Source organism: Hippocampus comes, unplaced genomic scaffold (assembly GCF_001891065.2).
Source record: "Hippocampus comes isolate QL1 unplaced genomic scaffold, H_comes_QL1_v1.1 scaffold7, whole genome shotgun sequence".
NCBI lineage: Eukaryota > Metazoa > Chordata > Actinopteri > Syngnathiformes > Syngnathidae > Hippocampus > Hippocampus comes.
The window spans coordinates 1,860,267-1,867,766 of record NW_017842060.1 but is presented as its reverse complement, the minus strand read 5'-3'; the positions used below and the strand labels follow the sequence as shown (position 1 = coordinate 1,867,766).

Sequence of the window (7,500 nt, the reverse complement as noted above, 5' to 3'; positions counted from 1 at the left end):
CAGCAAAAAATATGGAATCAGATACTTCAGGGTTTGGACCTTGCTGACTGACTGGTACTCATCACATTTCCTGATGTACAGTTATCATTTCAAAAAGCTCGATTTCACGCTATCTTGTCCCATCACATTTATCTCGGACCCTTTTATGGTGGAATCACAAGAAGCCAAAGAAAAGGCAAAAGCCACTTGTGAAAAATCCCAATCGGATGCCTGACCTGAACTGACGTGATGTTCCACGTGTGTCAACTCTTGTGACTCGCACACTGTGACTCACGCTCATACTTTTACACACTGAAATATTCAACACGCCGGGCGTCCTCCATCTTCTGTCGCAATGCTTCTACTGTAAAATGCAAAGTCCAGTTGGAGCGCTTGGGATTTTATTTCTTTTTTTTCCCTGTACACGCATTACGTTGGGTCAACAGTAAATCATCATGGTGGTTCGATTGGTTGTTCCATTTGGAAATTCCTGTCATCTTTTCAAGCATCTCAGTTTGGTGACCTGCTTTAAGTGATTTTGTGACAAAGTATCAGTCTACTTGCTGGAGTATAGAAACCAACTTTATTACAAACAAGGTTTCCAACGAGTAGTCACTCCCCGAACTTGTTACTAAGGAGGTGTCTTCTTGCTGGAGTGGTCAAACACCTTTATCATCAAGGTCACATGGGATGGTTTCCAATTGTTAGTCAGTCTCCTGGCTTGTAGGTATTGACATATCGACTAACAAATAGGATCAACTGGGGAATGTTCCATGTATTAGTCAGTATCACACTTTCCATGTATTAGTCTGTCCGCTCACTCGATACTAATGATGTGTGTACTAGAAGGAACAGCTAACCATGTTAATCCCAAATGAGTTTGACCGTAGTGGTTTCCGTATATCAGTCAGCACCCTTGTCACGAGGATCTGTCTACTTGTAGGAGAAGTCAAATGCCTGCAACCGTAACACGATCAACCAGGCCACATTCCATGTAATAGTTCAGCTCCCCGCTGTAGTAGTCTCCTAGCTTTTTACTAAGGATAAGTCTATCTGCTGGAGCAGTAAGCCACCCTCATCGCAAACGTGGTTCACCATGGCACTTTACACATTAAAAAAAAAAAAAAAGTCAATTCCCTTCTTTCTGTGTATTAGTCAGTCTCATAGTTTGTTATTCGGCATTGTTATATTTGCTGGAGTAAAAAAAAAAAAAAAAAAAAAAAAAACCCATCACAAACTAGGTCGACTACGCACACTTTCCATGTATTAGTCAGCACCCAAAGTCTTTCCATTTACATTATTTTATGAATGTCATTCTTTCCAAAAATATATGAATCTGGTGATTTTGCTGTTTTAATATTGAGCGCACTGCAGTGGAGCATTTGAGTTCAAATATGAGGTCACGCCGCAGGTTGGCTGAAAATGTGTGCATGTGCCGCTCCATGTGCAGCACCGTAATATTATTACAGCGCATTTGGCCGTGAACGTAGCATCATATTAAAAAGAGATTATCTCTTCGCCCCGTTTGAGGATTTTTGCCCTGAACGGAATCATTGTACAAGCTGCTTGTTGATCCACAAAAAAAAAAAAAAGAACACGACTGAAGGTGACTTTGCCTTCCAAATAAAGCACACAGAAGCACATGCACACATTGAAGATCGATCACGATCGAGCGGGCGCATGGCAGGTGAGCGGCGCGACGGAATCGCCGACTCATCACTAATCCCAATCGAGCAACCGCTCTCGCCCACCCGCGCCGCGGAAAACAATGAGCAAAAGAAAACAGCGAACGTGTTTGTGCTGAGGCGGGAATCCTAAGGAGGACTTCGGAAGCTCGGTGGCAGCGCCGCTCTGCTAGGGAAAATCCTGTTTAAAGCCGCATGAGCACCAGCGACGTTTCCTTCCTGACACACACACAGAGCAAAATCGGTCGCCGCCGGCGCGCTGCCCTTCTAACGCTAACCTTCTTTCAAGCACCGAAACCTGCATCAGATCACCGACTCCGGAACATACGTGCGTTCACAAACATCAAAGACAGTGTCATCGTCACTGAACATAATGTACACATTTTCCTCAACGTCAATTTAGTCTTTCGCAAACCTAGCAAACTTGTTTTGGTAAGACGATATCGAGAGCAAACATACAGATTTTCATAAACATCAACGAAAATTTCAAGCTTTCGTAAAAGCTGTCGGACAGATTTTCAAACATATCAAAGGCAATTTTGAGTCCGCTAATATATACATTTTCATAAATGTCAAAGACAAACTGGTTGTCAACAAAACTAGCATTGGTGATTTCGTAAACATTAAAGACAATATATGTGTCTTTTGATTATTAAGGGTGCTCTGAAGTTTTTGACAAACAGCATATATCTTTGTAAACATCAAAGACACTAAGTGACCATTTAAAATTAGATACTACTACTGTGCTTTTTCCCCAAACCACAAAAACAAAACTGATCTTCGACCAACTTGGCGTATGTTTTCATAAACACTAAACATAATGCTGTATCTTTTATGATCTAATGCAGAGGCGTCAAACTCATTTTTGTCGCAGGCCACATTTTAGTTTCCGTTTCCCTTGGAGGGCCATTTTGACTGAAACCAAATAATAACGATTTATTCAACTATTGTTTAAATGTTTGTAATGAGGGGTTTGATCACAAGAAAATGCTTACAATATGTCTCTAATTTATTAAATGAGAATTTTAAATATTGGTAGAGATTTTAGCAAGCATCATGGAAGTGGACATGTTTGATTTGCTTTCGCGGGTCACATAAAATGATGTAGCGGGCCAGATCTGGCCCACGGGCCTTGAGTTTGACACCTGTGATCTAATGTATACAACTCATCAAAGACAATGTCGATCATTTTGACACTATCCGCAGCAAACACAACTTTCCACCTTTGACAAAAACAAAATCACATATTTGAGCCACAGGTGCTCAAACGTGGTCTTTGATGCCTTTGTGTGACACGCTCTGAATTATTTATAAATAATTTTTATTTCATTTTACTTTTCTAAATAGTGCATTAACTATTCGCCATGCTTGCCTGTGTCAAAAGGACAACAAGAAAGCTTTGTCTTTTGGGTTCCTGGCATAGAAAGTGAAGAAACCCCTGCAGCTCCAGTCGGACTTTGTGTGTGTGTGTGGTGATCTCCAGCTGAGCAGCAGGATGCAGACAACCAGGAAGAGATAAGCGCGGGTGAATGGAGGGAGCGCAGCTTGTGAGTGTGTGTGGCCACGTAAGGAAATCACAAAGAGTTGGAAGAGCACGTCTGTGTGCGTGTTGTCTCGCAGTGCGGGCCTCGGAGGAGATAAGCAGACAGGCAAAGAGTGCTTAGTACCAAGTTCGTGTTTTCCCAGTGAAAACAGGAGGCGGAATAGCGACGCGCTCCGACGACGGCGCAGGGGTCAGCGGCCGCAAACGCGTCTTGTGAGCGCGCTGAAGCGCTTTGAAAATGTTCACTTGTGACCCGTTGGTTGGACCCGTCCACTTCATCGGCCAATCAAATGAGCGTCGATGTTGGGAACGCGCTGAACACAAAGTACCTCATCTGTTTTCTTCGTAGGACCTGACCCTGCAAGGACTTTTTTGAGGTCTATGTCCCCTCCGATATTTGGCATCGTACAATTCCGAAAAGCAATCAAACTGTCAATTCATTTTAAAATTTATAGAGTGAAGTGTTTTTGGTCACGTAAGGCAGTAGAAAAATTTTGATAAAAATTACAGGCAGAACATTTGCCCTGTTCACATTACTTTATCTTTTCGGAGTTGTTTAACTAGAGCAGAGAAAAATCGGGAAATAACGACCATTTTTTATGGGGGAATGGGGGCGGGTGTTAATGACTAAAAATGACTAAAATCGGCTAAAATCTGTCAATTTAAAAGAACTAATATTGGTCGATTAAATCGTCAGTATGACAGTGTTATACTGCCCCCTGTGGCCAAGACTAGTACACCAGTCGGCGCAGCACAGTAAGTCGAGTCCAAGCATGAAATCAGGATATGGGAACCATGTTTTTTTTTTTTTACATTCTATTTCGTTAGGTTATTAAATTGTGTCACAAATTACAACTTAATGGAATGTTATTCCTTAAAAAAAATGACATTACAAATTCAATAAAGTTATTTTAGATTTTTTGGGCTGAATCAGGCACATATTGATGGCATTTTCAATCTTTTCATTGGGAAAAGATGACTCGAGGCACAAATGTCTTGAGTTTCAAGCATGGTCACGGAATAAAATAAACTCGTATCTCAAGGCACTAGAGACACATTGTCTGCATGCATGTCATGGCCTTTAATGTATGAATTGGTGGTATGATTTATGGATTATTACGTCTACTGCCCATACTGATACATATACTGCACCTTTTAGTACTTATACAGCACGCAATCACTACTACATGCATGAAAATACTACACGCATTTATGTATTAGTATACATGCGCTACTTGAACTGTGGATATACTGGTACATGTATTGCATCTGTTAGTCCATCTGCTGCACCTATTAATACAAACAATGGGCGCATGAGTACACGTGTTAGGTCAGGGGTGTCAATTTATTTATTTTTTTTGTCGTATGACTGTGAACCCTTCAATGTACGATCACCTTATATTATCATATATACACGACAAATTCATGGGTAACTACTTTTGGAATCGGAGGTCAGTAGTTAATTGTTTAACTAAATTTTAATTTGTTTTAAAAGGGGATTGAGAGCAAAAATAGATATACTGTCGATATCTGTTATCATATTCACGGCGTACATGCGGTTACAAGCCACATGTATCCGCATCTGTGCTTTGTGTGTCAGTACATCTGCTGGTGCGTGACATTGAAAAATGATGACTCAGCACAATGAAGGCATTTGAATGTGCAGCATTCCAAGGTTACATTTCCTGCACGGTCAAATGATATCGTGGATCCTTTTGATCATGAATGCGTAAATGTCGACGATGTTGTAGAGAAAAGCCCAAACGTTCTTTAAAACGTTTTTGAAAAAGCGCATACGCACACAAACATTTGGAGTCAATGTCAACATCATTCAGCCAATGAGGCTTTTATGTACATTTGTACAGCGTAAAAATACCAACATGCCTCTGCTTTTTTTAACCTACAAGACGAGCTCAGTTCCTTCCGACATATGTAGACTTACTGTCTCCTTGTACAACACACACATACACACACACACACACACACACACACACACACACACGAGTCATGAGATTCAGCATCCACACACACACGCACACAGATAAAAGTAAGGTGCACACAGGCAAAGGGTTGTCAGGTTTATGTATTTGTCATGTGAGGAATGTGTGTGTGTGTGTGTGTGTGTGTGTGTGTGTGTGTGTGTGTGTGTGTGTGTGCGTGCGTGCGTGCGTGTGTGTGTCAGCTGGTGGACAGTCAGTGTGTAGACACAGGTGTGTAGAAACAAAATGCATCGACTCCAATATAATTACTTGAGTAGATAAATTGCATTTTGTCTGAGTACTTCAAATGCAACATACGTTTAACATTTACATGAGTCTTTTTGTAAAGGAAAAACACTACTTTTCCTCCATTATATTGAGCTCCATTCCACTCGCTACTTTTTTGTGTAGCCCCTACCCCCCAAATTGTTTGGTGTTTTCCTTATATGGAAAAACATCACTCCATAATACTATACTTTATTAAAAAAAAGAGCAATATATGAATAAATTAGAACGTAAACACTTCATTTTGTGCCCATCTGGCACCTTCACACAAGCTATTGATAAACTGCAGTCAGTGGCGTGTGAAAAATAGTGAATGGCGGAGGCGAGCACATGAAGATATGATGTCCCCTGAAAATTTTTGTTGACGGCGTAGTTGTGGAAGGAAGATTTTTAAAATCTTATACTGAATACCCCCCCCCCGCCCCTTTGCGTGCCACTGCGCTAAGTTAGCGTCCGAGCTAACACTTTGGCGGTTCTTGTTCCTAAGCTAGCGGTCACTTCGCCCCACTCCCGATTTTAGCTGTCCCACAGGATGCCCTTTGTCACATTTTGGCTGTGGTGTTAGCGTTCTAAAGTCACACTTTCCTCGTGGTGCCTCCGAGTTTAGTCTTTATTAGCCATCTGTTATTTAGCCCGTCACCGCCCCTAATATCTGCGCTGTGTACACGTCACCTCCACCAGGGAGATTGTACAACATGATGATAGAAACAGTTTTGTTGACGTGCCAACTGCATTAATTAAAATCATTGTAATTGTTTTTGATTAATGGGGGAGAGGGTGGGGTTCCGTTTTTGTGGCATGAAAATCCCCAATACAGTACAACATTATTGTAAATATATATTCTGTATAGGCCAGTGGTTAGCACGTCGACTTCACAGTGCAGAGGTACCGGGTTCGATTCCAGCTCCGGCCTCCCTGTTTGGAGTTTGCATGTTCTCCCCGGGCCTGCGTGGGTTTTCTCCGGGTACTCCGGTTTCCTCCCACAACAAACGACCAATTTAGAGTCTAAATTGTCCCTAGGTGTGAGTGTGGGCGTGGGTGGTTGTTCGTCTCTGTGTGCCCTGCGATTGGCTGGCAACCAATTCGGGGTGTCCCCCACCTACTGCCCGAAGACAGCTGGGATAGGCTCCAGCACCCTGCGTGACCCGAGTGAGGATTAAGCGGTTCGGAAAATGAATGAATGAATGAATATATTCTGTATACAGTATATAAAAAAAAAATCTTGAAACTGGAATGTTTTAAACTTTATTCAAACTGATCTCGCTAGTGCTTGCGGGTGGGTGGGGGGGGCTTCCTTTTTTCATCTGTGTTACAATTGGTAGGGCTTCACAAAAACAAATCTAAATCAACAGGAATATGTTCAGGAGCCTTGTCCACGACAAACGACCATGTAAACAACAACTACAGATGAGAATAGGTCGCTACAACACACTCCTTTTGAGGTGCATGCCTTTGATGATGCTAAGCTAGCGTCTGTGCTTTTCATTGCCTTTGATGGGTACGCCGCACCTGCCAACATGTCCGCCATGTTAATACTGTATTTTGAATGTCATGGTAGCTTGATATGAGTCAGAATATTTGGTCTAATAAATTTTAAAAATGTATTTAAAATGACATAATTATTGATGATAATATTTTTGCATTTGAGTTTTTTAAAATAATAAAAACATAAATAAAATATCAAGACTCGCTCATACTGCGATTTTTTTTTCATTCACATGCACTAGTGAAATCCTTTTACACATGAAACGCACTAAAATATATAGAAACACGTTCGTTAGAGCTCACGTGAGCATTTCAGTTGTATCTGAGAGGTAATCCTGAATTTTGTCCCTCGTTATATGTTGTGCACACATGCACACATGACTTGAGGTTTTCTCAGTTCAGCCTCTGTCTGTCATTAAATGTGTGTGAGCGCATCCCCGCGTCCGCTCGCCAGATGTTCCTCATCTGCTGTGATGGCTCGTTCACGATCACACACACACACGCACGCACGCACGCACGCACGCACGCACGCACACACACACAC

The 7,500-nt window shown here is 41.8% G+C and overlaps 1 protein-coding gene across 2 annotated transcripts in view; it reads right to left on the bottom strand.

The window, feature by feature from the left end:
• The window catches only part of tll1 (tolloid-like 1), a 32,490-nt gene that overhangs the window by 22,909 nt on the left and 2,081 nt on the right, over positions 1 to 7,500 (bottom strand). The gene's annotated exons all lie outside the window — the stretch shown is intronic.